Here is a 14,162-nt window from a genome sequence, read left to right as displayed (position 1 = left end):
CTTCTCTCCCCCACCCTCTCTCTCTCTCTGTCCCCCACCCTTCCTGTGTGTCTGAAATCTCGGAAGCTTCTCCTCCCAGCGCAGTGAGGTGGTGAAGAGGAGAGAGAGGCCGACGAGTGTATATAACGTTGCCGGCAAACCCTGGGGACCTCGTTCACGTTCGTCTTCCAGCTTCACGTTCTGACACCCACAGTAATGTATAGAGGAGTGGGCTGGGGGAGGGGGAAGGGGAGGGAGGAGGCTTGAGAAAGAGGTGTGGGGTCGGAGTCTAGGGGGTGTGGGTGGGGGGGGGGGAGGAGTGGAGGCGACAAGCTTATGATTCAAGGGAGGGTCGGGAATTGACAGGGGGTAGATGCTGGAGGGGTGGGGGTGGCGGGGGGTGGGTGGGGGGGGGGACAGGATGGATAGGATACTAGGTGATGGAGGGAAGATTGAATGCTGAGGGGGGTGGTCAAGGTAGGATACTAGGAGAGAGAGAGGAAAGATTGGATTCTATGAGGGGTGGGGTAGGATAGGATAGTTGGGAGGTAGGTGGCAAGGAGGATAGGATGAGGTGGGAAAAGGGGGTGGCATACGTTACTGGGTAGGGTGGGTTAGGATGTACCAGGTGGGGGTGGGGGTTGGAGGATGGTGGCAAGCTTTTTCCACGATCACTCGCACACACACAGGTGGCAAGCTTTCCACTATCACACACACACACACACACACACACACACACACACCCCTTCCCTTTGCATGCAAGGCTGAGGACAAAATGTACGATCTTGTTGTCTGTCGACAAATGGAGACTGCAGTCCCCCAGGGGGACATAAATTGATGGGCAGAAGAGGGTCGTGTTCGACACCCATTGCTGGGTCCATTTTGGGGGATTTCTTTCTGTCTGTCTGTCTGCCTCTCTAACTGTCTGTCTCTCTCTGTGTGTGTCTCTCTCTCTGTCTCTGTCTCTCTCTCTCTTCCCATATATTATATATATATATATATATATATATATATATATATGTGTGTGTGTGTGTCTGTGTGTGTGTGTGTGTGTACATACATACATACATACATATAATAATTATCTCTCTCTCTCTCTCTCTCTCTCTCTCTCTCTCACACACACACACACACACACACACACACACACACACACACACACACACACACGTGCACAAATGTACGATTAAGTAATTTGGGTTTTTTAATTGAGTTATTGACATTATTTGCTTTATTTATTGTTGTTTGTTTTCTTTCATCCAATACATATGACGCTGCAATTTCGATTTGAGATGAGGGCTGTGGTTTGGCCGATGTCAGTAAAAAGCGTATGAAGCGTCTCTCTCTCTCTCTCTCTCTCTCTCTCTCTCTCTCTCTCTCTCTCTCTCTCTCTCTCTCTCTCCATTTGTATGCAGTGTGTGTATGCATACCCAGCTGGAGGGTGTGTTTTCCTCATGGAAAGTGTCTGAGATTTATGCTGAGACTGTCTCTTCTGAGATAAATTTGTCTGTCTGTATATTTCCCCTCCTGCTGTCGTTTTCCCCCTTCAACCTTGTGCATTGAGTAGTTTGCGAATTGAGTTGACAGATGAAGTTTTCGATATCCGCGTCTTTTTATGCTTTGTAGCTGTTCATTGATACGTGCACATGCACGCACGCACGCACGCACGCACAATCCATCCATCCATCCATACAACCACAGACACACACACACACACACACACACACACACACACACACACACACATATATATAGAGAGAGAGAGAGAGAGATAGATAGATAGATAGATAGATATAGATAGAATATGTATCCAACAACCCATTCACCCACCCATACAAGCATCCATCCATCCATCCATACATACATACATATGTACGTACGTACGTACATGCACACATACATGCATACATACATACAAAGAAATTGAATAGACTAGATGTAGTTATGTTAAAGAGGGAGAAAACTTCCATCACTTGTCCAAGAAAGATTTTTTACGATTTTTTTCCCTCCTCCCTCCCTCCCCCCTTTGCGATGGAGGGGAGGGAGGTGGAAGTGGAGGAAGCAAGGGGAAGCTTTACCGATTTTTGATGCCCACCATAAAGGCAAATTGCCTGCCACGCCTGTGAGAAAAGGCCCCGCTTGCCTCGTCCTTCGCCCTCCTTCCTGCTGGAATTGAAGGGAGGAGCGAACCTAGAATCCCAATCAGCTAGACCAGCGAGGAGGGGGACGGAGGGAGGGTGGGAGGGAGGGAGGGGGGGGAGTGGAATATTGATGATGAACCCCTTCACCACACACGCTGCACTTCCCACCCTCTTCATCCCCGATCTTCCTCCTCCCTCCTCCCGATTGCTATGTGCGTCACATCCCCTCCCACCCCCCACCCCCACCCCCCTCCACCTCGACTCCATCGAGAACGAGTATTGTCAAGGGAGAATAAGCCTGCGTATCTTACGAGGATCAAGGGGCAGAACCGTGGGGCCGCGTTAGCGTGTGCCGTTGGCAAGGGGAGACCAGTGGTGGCGGCAGCAGCAGCAGACAAGAAGAAGAAGAAGAGGGGGGAGGGGTTGGGGAGGTGGGGGGGTCGGGCTGTACAGCAGGCAGAGAGAAGCTGCCAGGCCTCGTGTCCGGGTCGGTATGGACATGCGGGGTGTAGGTGGTGACCGTCTTGGTGGTCTTCCTGCTCCTGCTGCTTCTCCTCGGGGCTTTTTGTGCCGGGGACTGTGTGTGTTTTGGTGGTGGTGGTCCTGTGCCTGTCTCTTCGTCGTCGTCTTAAGTCAGGATGAGGGTGAGTATTGATTGGTCTTTGATTTTTTTTGATTTTTTTTTTCTTATTGTTGTCGCTTCCCATTTTCTTTGTCGACGACAAACAACAAAAAGTATGCTCGTTTTTTTGTTTCGTCTTGGAAATAAGTGCAGACTGATTTGTGGTTTTGGTGGGTCGTTTATGAAGAAATTGGCTGCGTAATGTTTGTTTTGTTTTTAAATTGATGGTAAAACACAGTCTTTGTCAGCTACTAAAAATGCAGAAAAAAGGTCTTATTTGGTCTGGGAATACAGTGCAGACTTGTAAGTCCTTTCGGTGGGTTATTTATGAAAGAAATTGGCTCTGTATGTAGTATTTTCGAATGATAGAACATCGACAACAAAAACAAAATCCAAGTTTTTATCTACTCCTGGAAAGAAGCGCAGGCTGATTAGTTGTTTCGGTAGGCTGTTTATGAAGAAATTGGTTGCGTTATACTATTTTAATGATAAAACGCATGGTTTTTGTCAGAACAAAATATGTTCTTGTTTCTTCTTGAAAAGAAATGCAGACTGGCTACTTCTGGGGGTTAGTTTGAAAGAAATCGGCTATGTAGTTATTATGTGTTTAATTGATAAACTAAAAATATATATGTTAGCATGATAAATCAGGAACAGCAGTGTTAGCACTGTGAGTTATAAGATAAAATGTAAAAAATAATAATAATATAAAAGTGGTGTCAGGCATAATGTATCGCGTTTTAATTGTTTTCAGAGATAACTGTTTGGCGGATTGCAAAGAAGAGAAATTTGCTAATGGAGAAAATAGGGAGTGAAACGTTGCCAACATTCATAAATTTTGTTTCATCGTGAAATGATTATATACTATCTCATAGATTTTCATTCTTTTAACTTTCTTTAAGAAAAAAAAAAATATCTTCATTACAGAATCAGCTAATTTGTGTATGTGTGGTTAAAAGAACCGTGCTTTCTTTATTGCTTTTTTCACTAATTTGCAACGAACGTACCCTGCTAAACATTTCATTTGCTTCGAACAAGCAAACAGGTAAAGGAAAATACCAATTTTGACCATTTCTCTCTACATTGTAGGGCCGGTAATAAAACTGTACGCACCAAACTACGCAAAAGAGAAGTGAGTTCAGGAAAAGTCGGACTATGAAGACATAAGTATGAATCAATATTAAACTGGTATTTGAAAGGGCAAAGGCTCTTTCATATCCTAGCAAGCCGTAACCGGAACGGAAGCAATCGCTATTATCAGTGGACTTGAAAGTTTATGGGCGGACTTGATATAAAACTGTTCTTCTTGTACCGTCGGAATTCGTTGTACTTCATCGTGACCTTTTCAAATACAACACATTTTAAACCAACAGCGGACAACGAAAAGTTCGTATTTCATAACGATTCAGACGATGAGAAGAAGGGGGGTTGAGGGGTTTGGGGGGCGGGGGGGGGTGGAGGGGGGGGGGGGCTAAACAAAAAAACCCGTTGCAAATACCAACACTCTATAATCACGCGTGATCTCGTGTTTATAAACACGAAGAAGAAGAAAAATTGGACGAGGTCGGGTGATGAATTCACCAACGAGGAGTAATATAAGTCAAGATTGGAAGCACAGACGATCTAGGAAAGGCAAGACAGTAAAAGAACTCACCCGGAAGCATCACGAGGAGAAAGAGCAGAGGAGACCATCATGTCAGAAAAGACAGAGGCTGACATTTAGAAAATCCGAAACTCCCTGAAGATGATGAAGGGAGAAAGAAAGAGACCAATCTGTCACAAGAAACCAGGAAATGCACGGTCCTCGCAGAATGGAAATCTCTGCAGCTGGTTTAGAAACTAAAGCAGCTCAAACGAACAGAAGAAAAAGAACGCATGAAAGTAAAAGAAAGTAACCGAAAAACACTTAAAACCAGTTTCAGTTTCAGTTGCTCAAGGAGGCGTCACTGCGTTCGGACAAATCCATACACGCTACACCACATCTGCCATGCAGATATGCCTGACCAGCAGCGTAACCCAACGCGCTTAGTCAGGCCTTGAGAAAAAAAAGGGTGAATAAATAATAGATAAATATTATTTTAAAAAAAAGAAAAAGAAAAAAAAGAACTACTAATGATAATAATATGAAAAAGGCGCAAAAACTTGAAGTCAACTATAAGCGTACATAAATAAATAAATCAATAATAAAAATTTAAAAAGGTAATAAACGTGTCCAAGTTCAAGATTACTTGTTTGTTTGTTTGTTTGTTTTTTGTTTTAATCTACGGATTGGAACTAGGAGGATGTCAACAATTAGCAGACAACAGAAACAGGGCCAGGGAAAGAAGGGGGAGGGGGGGGAGGGGGGGGGGTAGAAGATAAAGGACATGGAGGAACACGGAAATGGAAGGAACGAAGAAGGCAAATCAGTACTGATGAATGTCAGTTGGGGAGACAGAGTCGGGAACGAAAGAAAGGCGGAAATCCAGGGGGAAAACGTGGGTATGAAACGACAGACGGTTTAAAGAAAAATAGATTTTAAAATGTTTGAAAAATTATTCAGTTTTTTTTAAGGCATTGAAAGAAGTAAAGGAGAAATAGGTCGTAAATGACAGCAAATGGGGGGAAAAAAAACAGGTCTTAATCTCATCGTATTATGGATTTTCCAAAGTAGACTGAGCTACGTAAAATAATTGCCAAAAAATGTATTTTGCTCCATTATTTGTTTTAAATTTCCGGAATTAACTAAATGGTAGCCAAAAAACAACAACAACAACAACAACAAAACAAAAAATGAACAAGGAATAGCTGAAATTAATCATGAACTTGAAAGAAAGGAGAACACGGGTCTTGGTAAAACTGGGGGGAAAGGGCAAAAAGACAAAGACTGGTTTAGTTAAGGTTCATTAAAACTTGAAAGTAGAGGGGGGGTGGGGGGAGGGACGGGTCTTGCGCATAACGACGAAAAAGGGGACAGAACAAGAACCCCCCCACCTCAGCCCCCGATAAAAAAAAAAAAAAAGAATGAAATGAATAATACAAAGTAAAATAAAATACGAAAGAAATGAAGAAAGAAAGAAAGCCAGAAACTGGTAGTTGCTTGTCATTGCACACACGACACAAACGCGCACGCACGAACGAACGACATCCACAACAGGCCTGGAGACCCTCGCCTTCCAAGGGTCGCCCAACATCACGGAGGTGCGCTGCACGGGGAGCGCCATGGACGCGGACGCCGACCTGCTGACGCTGGTGCTCTTCACGCGCCAGCAGGACCACGCCCACCTCGACCTCCAGCACCTCCCCCAGCAAGGCCCTCGGATCTTGGCCTCGGTCAACCTCAAGTCTCACGAGTGCACCACCTCCTCGCTCTTCACCTCCTGCCTCATCGACGAGGCCGACTCTCACCGGACCCAGCTGAGGACGCTCCTGGTGGACCCGCCTCGGGGGGGACAGCCTTCCGGGGTCCTGTTGCTGGGTTGTAACGCCACCTGGTTCAAGTCCAGCGGACGCCTGGTTACCCACACCAGCCTCAAGTCCGTGTCGCCGCGGACTCGTGAGTAAAAAAAAATAAAATAAAAAAAATAAAAAATGTAAAGATGGTGAGGGGAGATGATAATGATATGAAATCATGAGGGGAGATAATGATAATATAAACATGATACTGAGGGGGAAATAATAATGATGATGATAAGAAGAAAAATGCACGTAAAATTCCGTACTTTTCCGGAAAATAGGTATGCACGTTTGTGCGCTTGGTAAGGGATTTTTTTTTTTTTTTTATTATTATTCCAAGGGCGATGAGGGTGGGTTGTGGAGGGAGGTGTCTTTCTGCTCCAGTGCCGTGGTGGTGAAGTAAAAAACTTGGAACCGAAAGAGTGGCGGAACGAAATCGTTCCGGTCATACAAAAAAACGTGTTTTTTTGTGTGTTTTTTTTGTTTTGTTTTGTTTTGTTGTTTTTTTTTGGGGGGGGGTTGTTTTTTTGTTTGTTTGTTATCTATCAGTCTGTCTATCTACCCTATCCATCTATTTATCTATTCGATTCATTCATATGGATGTCAACATGGCAGAGTAAAAACGGTCATACACGTAAAAGCCAACCCGTGAACGGCAAACGAGTGAACGTGGGAGTTGCAACCCACGAAGAAGAAGAAGATGATATTGTCTAGTTAGTTGTCAACGAATCGTTAAATTTTCAACGAGGTTATTGTTGCAAGTTCATTGTAATTAAGAGGAGCAAGAAATCCGTGTGGTTTACGTTGCACGAATTCCATTTTTCTTGGGCTGTGTTGAGAAGAAAAATTAACTACAGTGTAACCAGTGTCTTCATTTGAGTTAATGTCGTTGTTGGATGCCAGGGTTCGTCAGACTTGAATCGCGTTACTCGCTGTCAGCGTTTCGTTTAGGTGGAGGTCTGTAAGAAGAGGAGTCCGTGTGGTCCATGTGAGGCGAGTGTGACAGACGGATGTGTGGTGTCCGCCGGACACGTTGTGGTAATCATTACTGGCTGCGTGACTTTTTCCTCCCCCCTGCCTTGAGTGAGAAAGAGGAAACGGGAGATGTTATGGGTGATCTCTGTGTGTGTGTATGCTTGTGTGTGTGTGTGTGTGTGTGTGTGTGTGTGTGTGTGTGTGTTTGACTTTATGGCTTGGCTTCTTTCTGTCTGTGTGTGTGTGTGTGTGTCTCTCTCTCTCTTTCTCTCTCTCCCCCTCTCTCTCCCTCTCTCCCCCTCTTCCACCCCCTCTCTCTCTGTGTCTTTGTCTGTTTGTCTGTCTGTCTGCCCGTCTGTTTGAGTCACTGTGTGTACCAGCGTTCTCTTTGTACACTTTGCTTTTGGGCATTGTTTTTATTTAAGTAGTGTTTTCTTCACAGGAAACGCTCGCTCATGCGCGCGCGCGCACACACACACACACACACACACACACACACACACACACACACACACACTCTCTCTCTCTCTCTCTCTCTCTCTCTCTCTCTCTCTCTCTCTCTCTCGAGCATCTATCGAATAAGAAAAGTTCGTATCTCCTTTATCACGCTTTTCTCCCCTACCACACCCACCACACTTCCACACACCCTCCACCACCACCACGCCCCCCCCCCCCCCCCCACGCCCCTTCCTATATTATTATTGTGTGACACATGTCTCTAATTTCTCGTTACTCACCAGACCTATACACCTGCGTCACTCTCGTCCATCTCAAGCATACAAATAAGTGTCTGAATAATAATAGTTCTTTTCTCTCTATTTCCTTTCTTTTCTTATTTTTTTCCCCCTTTCTTTCCCCTCCTCATCAAAATGAGCTTCCTTCGGGGCATCCTCGAAGCGGTCTGCTGCAAGGAGGGAGTTTATTTCGAACACAATTAGTGTGGTATTATATATTGCCCGGGAACAATCTGAACGCTTTGGAGAAGTTTGAAGAGGGTCGATAGGTAGTTTAAGTTGAGCGCTACTGTTCCGGGGAGGATTGATACTGGGTTTGTTTCTTTCTTGGGTGAGGGGGCGGTGGGGGGGGGGGGGGGGGGGGGGGGGGTGAAGGGTTTTGTGTTGCGTGGAGGTGGTTTATAATTGAAAAGTGGTTGTTGTTGGTGGTGGTGTTTTAAGATATGAAATAGAATGTCTGCAGTATTGTGCATTGGTTTTGATAATTGAGGGTACTTCTGTTTTGTTAAAGTGGTGAAATGGAATTCATTTATAAGTATGTGTGCATGCTGTCTCTTTGTGTGTGTCTCTTTCTCTCTGTTTGTCTGTCTGTCTCCTCTTTTTTTCTTTCTCTCTCTTTCTCTCTTTCTCTCTCTTTCTCTCTATCTGTCTGTCTCTCTCTTTGTCTCTCTGTCTGTCCCTGTCTCTCTCCGTCTCTGTGTGTCGCAATAAGCGAGCACGCGCGGGCGAGTGTGTATGTGTGTGTGTGTGTGTGTGTGTGTCCCCATGTGTGTGTGTTCGCGTGCATCTGTGTGCATGCGTGTGTGTGTGAGTGAGGGAGGATGGTGATAGGGGGAAGAAGGTGTGATGTATGCTAGTGCTTGGTGTGCTTTTAATCCCTTACATAAATAAAAACCCACCAGGATAGGCCCGTGCCACCCCCCCACCCTCTCCTCTCCTCAACACCCTCACTCCCTCACCCATCCCCCCCCCCCCCCCACCTGTCTCCCACGTGACATGGAGGCTTTTAACGAAGTAATGGCAGGGTCCCTCGCTCATGTCGCCCTGTGCTACCTGAACTGGCCGCAAACACAGGAGTGTTGTTGTTGTTGTTGTTGTTGCTATTGTTGTTGTCCTGCCTTCTAATCAGTGTCGTTGGCTTTTGAACCGATCAGTTAACTAGCTTACCTGCGCTGTCACCAGCAGGCAAAAGACAAAGGGTGGAGGAAAAACGTGAGAGGGAAGGTGTGGTGGAGCGTGTGTGTGTGTGTGTGTGTGTGCATGTGCGTCAGAGGTGGGGAAAGGCGGTGGTGGTGGATGTTTTCGTGATGGAGAAAACGGGCGGGATGGAGGTGAAGGGATATGGGGGAGGTGGGGGGTGGAGGATGGTGTGTTGGGTGTATGGTGGTGGTGGTGGTGTTTTCGTGATGGAGAGAACGGGCGGGGTGGAGGTGAAGGGATATGGGGGAGGTGGGGGGTGGAGGATTGGGTGTATGGTGGTGGTGGTGGTGGTATTTCGTAAACGAGGGGAGGGGAGGGGGTATGATGGGGTTTGGAGGGTATGTATTGAGTGCTGGGTGGATGAGATCATTGTCAACGTATAATTATAAAAGAAAGGTGGAGAAAGTGGGAAAGAAGGAGGTTTGTGGTGGAGTGAAACGTGTGTTGGAGATGGAGGTGGTGGTTGTTCTCGGCATGACAGGACAGGGGACGGGGTGGAAGGGGGGGGGGGAGAGAGAGAGAGAGAGAAGAAAAAGAAGGTTGGGAGGGTGGTGAATAAAGGTGAGAGTAGAGAAAGAGGATGGGGTTGCATCGTCACGAGTTTCAGTTTCAGTTTCAGTTAGGAGGGGGTGGAGATGGAGGATGTTTTCGTGTTCGAGAAAAAAGGGGGGAAGTTAGGAGTTGTCCTCTGGCAAAATTCTGCAGAGGAATTTCTCTCTGACAGGTCAACAAATATACTATGCATGCACTCGAGGTCTAACTAGAGCGTTGAGTTAAGCTGCTGGTCAGGCATGTACCTAGTAGATGTGGTGTAGCGAATTGGATATCTTTTTTTTCCCCCCGAACGCAGTGACGTTTCCATGAGAAACTGAAACACCTGCCTTATGAGAAATTTAACAAACTAAAAATAAAAGATAAAAATGAAAGAAAGAAAGAAAGAAAGAAAAAACAGAACAGAAAAGTAGTGGGTTGAGGTGGTCGTGTGATGACAGCAGTTGCGAAGAAGAAGGAAGCTGTTATTATCCTCGAGACGGAAGGAGACCCGAAGTCTTGCGCGCGCGGGCCGGGGGGAGGGCGTGTAGGTGGGGAGGGGGTTGGTTAGAGCATGGTAATAATCATAGCTAGAGATGGAGAGAGGTGCTTATCATCATTATCACGATGTGTGTGTGTGTGGGCGAGAGGGAGAAAGGGGTTGGGTGGGAGGGGGGGGGGTGAGTGCAGAGTAAGGGAGATTACTGATGCGAGTGTGGGAGGTTCGCTGTCACAAGGGTTCATTATCACAAGGGAGAAGAAAAGAAAAAAGCTATAAAAAAAAAATAATAAAAAATAAAAAAAGAAGGGGGGGGGGGGAGTTTTTCGTGACGAGGATGGTGAGGGGAATGGACAAAAAAAAAAAAAAAAAGTCGAGGGTTGGGCGAGGGTAGAGATGAGGGAGGGAGGGTGGTGTGGTGAAAGTGAAGACAGAGGAGGAAGAGGAATGATAAAGAGGAGCAGGATCAGATAACTGATTGGGAGGCGGTGGAGGGGGGCGTTTGGGAAAGGGGGGGGGGGGGGGGTTCGGAGTGGCGGTGTAGGGAGAGTGGATGAGGGAGGAAGAGGAGGAGAAGGATAGTGATGGAGGGACAGTGGAGGAGTAGAGGGAGGAAGAGGAGGAGAAGGATAGTGATGGAGGACAGTGGAGGAGTAGAGGGAGGAAGAGGAGGAGAAGGATAGTGATGGAGGGACAGTGGAGTAGAGGGAGGAAGAGGAGGAGAAGGATAGTGATGGAGGGACAGTGGAGGAGTAGAGGGAGGAAGAGGAGGAGAAGGATAGTGATGGAGGGACAGTGGAGGAGTAGAGGGAGGAAGAGGAGGAGAAGGAGAGTGATGGAGGGACAGTGGAGGAGGAGAGAGGAGAGAGAAGGAGAGTGATGGAGGGACAGTGGAGGAGTAGAGGAAGGAAGAGGAGGAGAAGGATAGTGATGGAGGGACAGTGGAGGAGTAGAGGGAGGAAGAGGAGGAGAAGGATAGTGATGGAGGACAGTGGAGGAGAGGGAGGAAGAGGAGGAGAAGGATAGTGATGGAAGGACAGTGGAGGAGTAGAGGGAGGAAGAGGAGGAGAAGGATAGTGATGGAGGACAGTGGAGGAGTAGAGGGAGGAAGAGGAGAAGGATAGTGATGGAGGGACAGTGGAGGAGTAGAGGGAGGAAGAGGAGGAGAAGGATAGTGATGGAGGGGACAGTGGAGGAGTAGAGGGAGGAAGAGGAGGAGAAGAAGGCTGTCATCGGAGGCAGGAGGAGTGAGGTGGGGGTGGTGGGGTCTGGAACCTAGGGGATGGATGGAGGAGGTTGGGGGGGGGGGGGGGGGTATTATATGGGAAGAGGTGACGAGGTGCTTGCTTGGCGAAGTAAAGTAGAGAGAACAGCGCGTGCTGCCCGCGTCATGATTGGCATCAGCAGGGACAGAAGGCCGCTTTGGTGACCTCTCCCCAACCCTCCCCCTCCCTCCCTCCGTCCCCAGCGCCAGTGATTGAAGCGGTCCATGTGATGATTGTGATCAAACGGCAGCCGCCGAGCTTTGATTGAGGACCAGATTCCCGAGTTGTGCGCGCGCAGGAGGGGGATGGTGGGGGGGGGGGGGGAGTAGAAAGCACGGGGATGATGGGAGATGAAAGGGGGCGCAACTTTGATCCGGAGAGGGGGGAGGGAGGGAGAGACGTGAGGATGGGGGGGGGGGGGGGTTGTGGTCGGAGGGAGTGTGTGTGGAGGGGGGGGGGGTGTTGTTGTTGATCACGACGCTGCTGTTTCGTGTTTGTCATTACTGAGGATCAAAGGAGTGGTGGTGGTTGGGTGGGTATTCGGGAAGAGGGGGGGGGGGGGGGGGGAGAGAGAGAGAGAGAGAAGGGGGAATCATCAGTTGTTTTGGGAAGGTAATTAAGAGAGGACATGTCATATAGCTCCCTCCTCCCCAACCCCCCTTCATTACCACTCCACTCTCAGCCCCCTCCTCCTCCTCCTCCTCCTCCTCCTCCCTCCTCCTCCCCTAGAGCGAGCCAGTGCCATGCATCCACGCATACCCCCCCCCCAATCCAGCGCTGTTTATGCATCAACACGTCGGCCCCCCTCTTGGCAATACGCATGGTTGGTGCTTTTTGCTCTGAGCGCTCACAGCTCTTGAGCTGGTGGTGGTCACATTATTGCAGGGGTGTCGTTTTGCCACAGGAATCCTGTATCTGAAACCTGGGATTTAAAAAAAAATTAATTTATTTCTCAGTGTGTGTGTGGTAAATGTGAAGGAGAGAGCGTGACAGTTATGCTCTTGTGAATCTGTGGGGAAAGTGGGAAATTTCTATCTGAAATCTGTGTTGCTGTTTTTATCTCGGTGTGTGTATCGCAATGTGACGGAGAAAGCGTGAAAGTTATGCCATGTAAATCTGTGGGAAAGTTATTGTTTTTACATGCGCACAGAAAGCATGCGATGTTGTTGTGTTTTTTCTTAGGCCAGCTCTGTCGAGTTGTTGGGACAGTTTAGTTTCGTGGTCGTGAATCAGAGGACAGGTTGGTATTCTGTGAATCCTGAAAGGACTGTGGTGTCATGTATGTGTATGTATACCTGTGTTCGGTGACTTCCATGATTACATAGCAGCGAGTTTGTGTCGGAGTACAAGGATCGAGGGAGAAGAAAACGGGTTTGGAATACAGTCGCCTTTGTTTTATTCCTAAATCGGTATACGACTCTGGTTTGAATAATCTTTAGCAGTACACATGATCACAGTGCAAACAATGACAAAAAGAGCATCAACAAGCTTAAAGTTTATACTGTGCTCACAACGTTGCACTTTTATTCTAACATGACGGATGGTGAACCATGTTATCAATTGTATCAAATAACATTCATAAACAGCAAGTAATGAAATAAAAACGAAAAAATGCATGATATAGTAAAATAATGCAGATATCAATATTATCATGAGATTAAATTTATAGTGGCCTGATAGAAGAGTAACACGAAGGGAATTTTTTTTTATCTCTATCTATCTCTATCTATTTTTTTAGCTACCTATTTATTTATTTGTACATGCAGTATCTTGATCATGTATTCATTTATCTATTTTTATTTATTCAATTTTTTTGTCTACCTATTTATTTATTTGTACATACATTATTATGTGAAATCGTCGTCAGAAGGATCGTACAAGTTTCCAGCCACGAATGTGTTGTTCGTGACTGTCCATTTCCCTTCCTCGCTGAAATGGTTTGCGGCACAAAGTTAGCATTGATGAAACCGTGGATGACTCATCTGCTGTGGTGATTTTGCCGTTTCGCTCGGAGGGAAATCTCTCCACTCAGTTTCATATGAAAATTAAATCACGAGCCCTTGATTGATTGATTTTTTTTTTTTTAAGCGTAGCTTCCCTCAAACACACGCTCTAAGTTATGAAAAAATAATTTTAAAAAGTCTGATTATTTTCATTTCAAGGGCATGTGCGTATGTACGTGTGTCAGTATGACCTTGAGAAGATAGCTTTTTTTTTTTTTTTTTATTAGGATCTTGCCTTGAATAATGCATGTAGTTTGATAAAGTTTAAAAATTCGCAACAAAAACGACATGGCGCTTATTATATTTTCGTTTAGATTTCGTTTTAAACACAGGGATAACACCAGTGTGTGCTGGCGTGCGTATATGTGCGTATGCACTGTATATAAACGACAGTGCATTTTCTAGTTTCATTTGGTCCTTCCGTTTCTAGGGGTGTTTCAAAACTACTGGAACTTGTTTCATCAACACGTATTGTTAGCGTACTCACATAATTCAGCAATATGCACAGCTGGAATTGGGAGGTGGGGAGGGGAGGAGGAGGAGGAGGAGAGAGAGTGGGGGATGGTGGAGCAGGTGATGTCACGAAGAGACGAGATACTTGACCTTTCCCCCCCCACCCCCACCCCCCACCCCCCCCTGCCGAGGAGTAGGCGAACGGAAGACAATCGACCCTTTTGATCGTGGTCTCTCGTCCAATGGCAAGCCCAGCAATTTGTTATCACCCCCTCTCCACCCCCCTTCCACCACCACCACCACCACACCACTTCCTTCCTCGTCC

At 46.6% G+C, this 14,162-nt stretch overlaps 1 protein-coding gene across 10 annotated transcripts in view; it reads left to right on the top strand.

Annotated features, from left to right (window-relative positions):
- The window catches only part of LOC143291754 (uncharacterized), a 364,123-nt gene that overhangs the window by 274,138 nt on the left and 75,823 nt on the right, over window positions 1-14,162 (top strand). The window lies entirely within an intron of this gene.

This window comes from Babylonia areolata, chromosome 17 (genome assembly GCF_041734735.1).
Source record: "Babylonia areolata isolate BAREFJ2019XMU chromosome 17, ASM4173473v1, whole genome shotgun sequence".
NCBI classification, from domain to species: Eukaryota; Metazoa; Mollusca; class Gastropoda; order Neogastropoda; family Buccinidae; genus Babylonia; species Babylonia areolata.
Note: the sequence above shows the minus strand (reverse complement) of the source record. Positions and strands in the feature narration are given on the sequence as shown.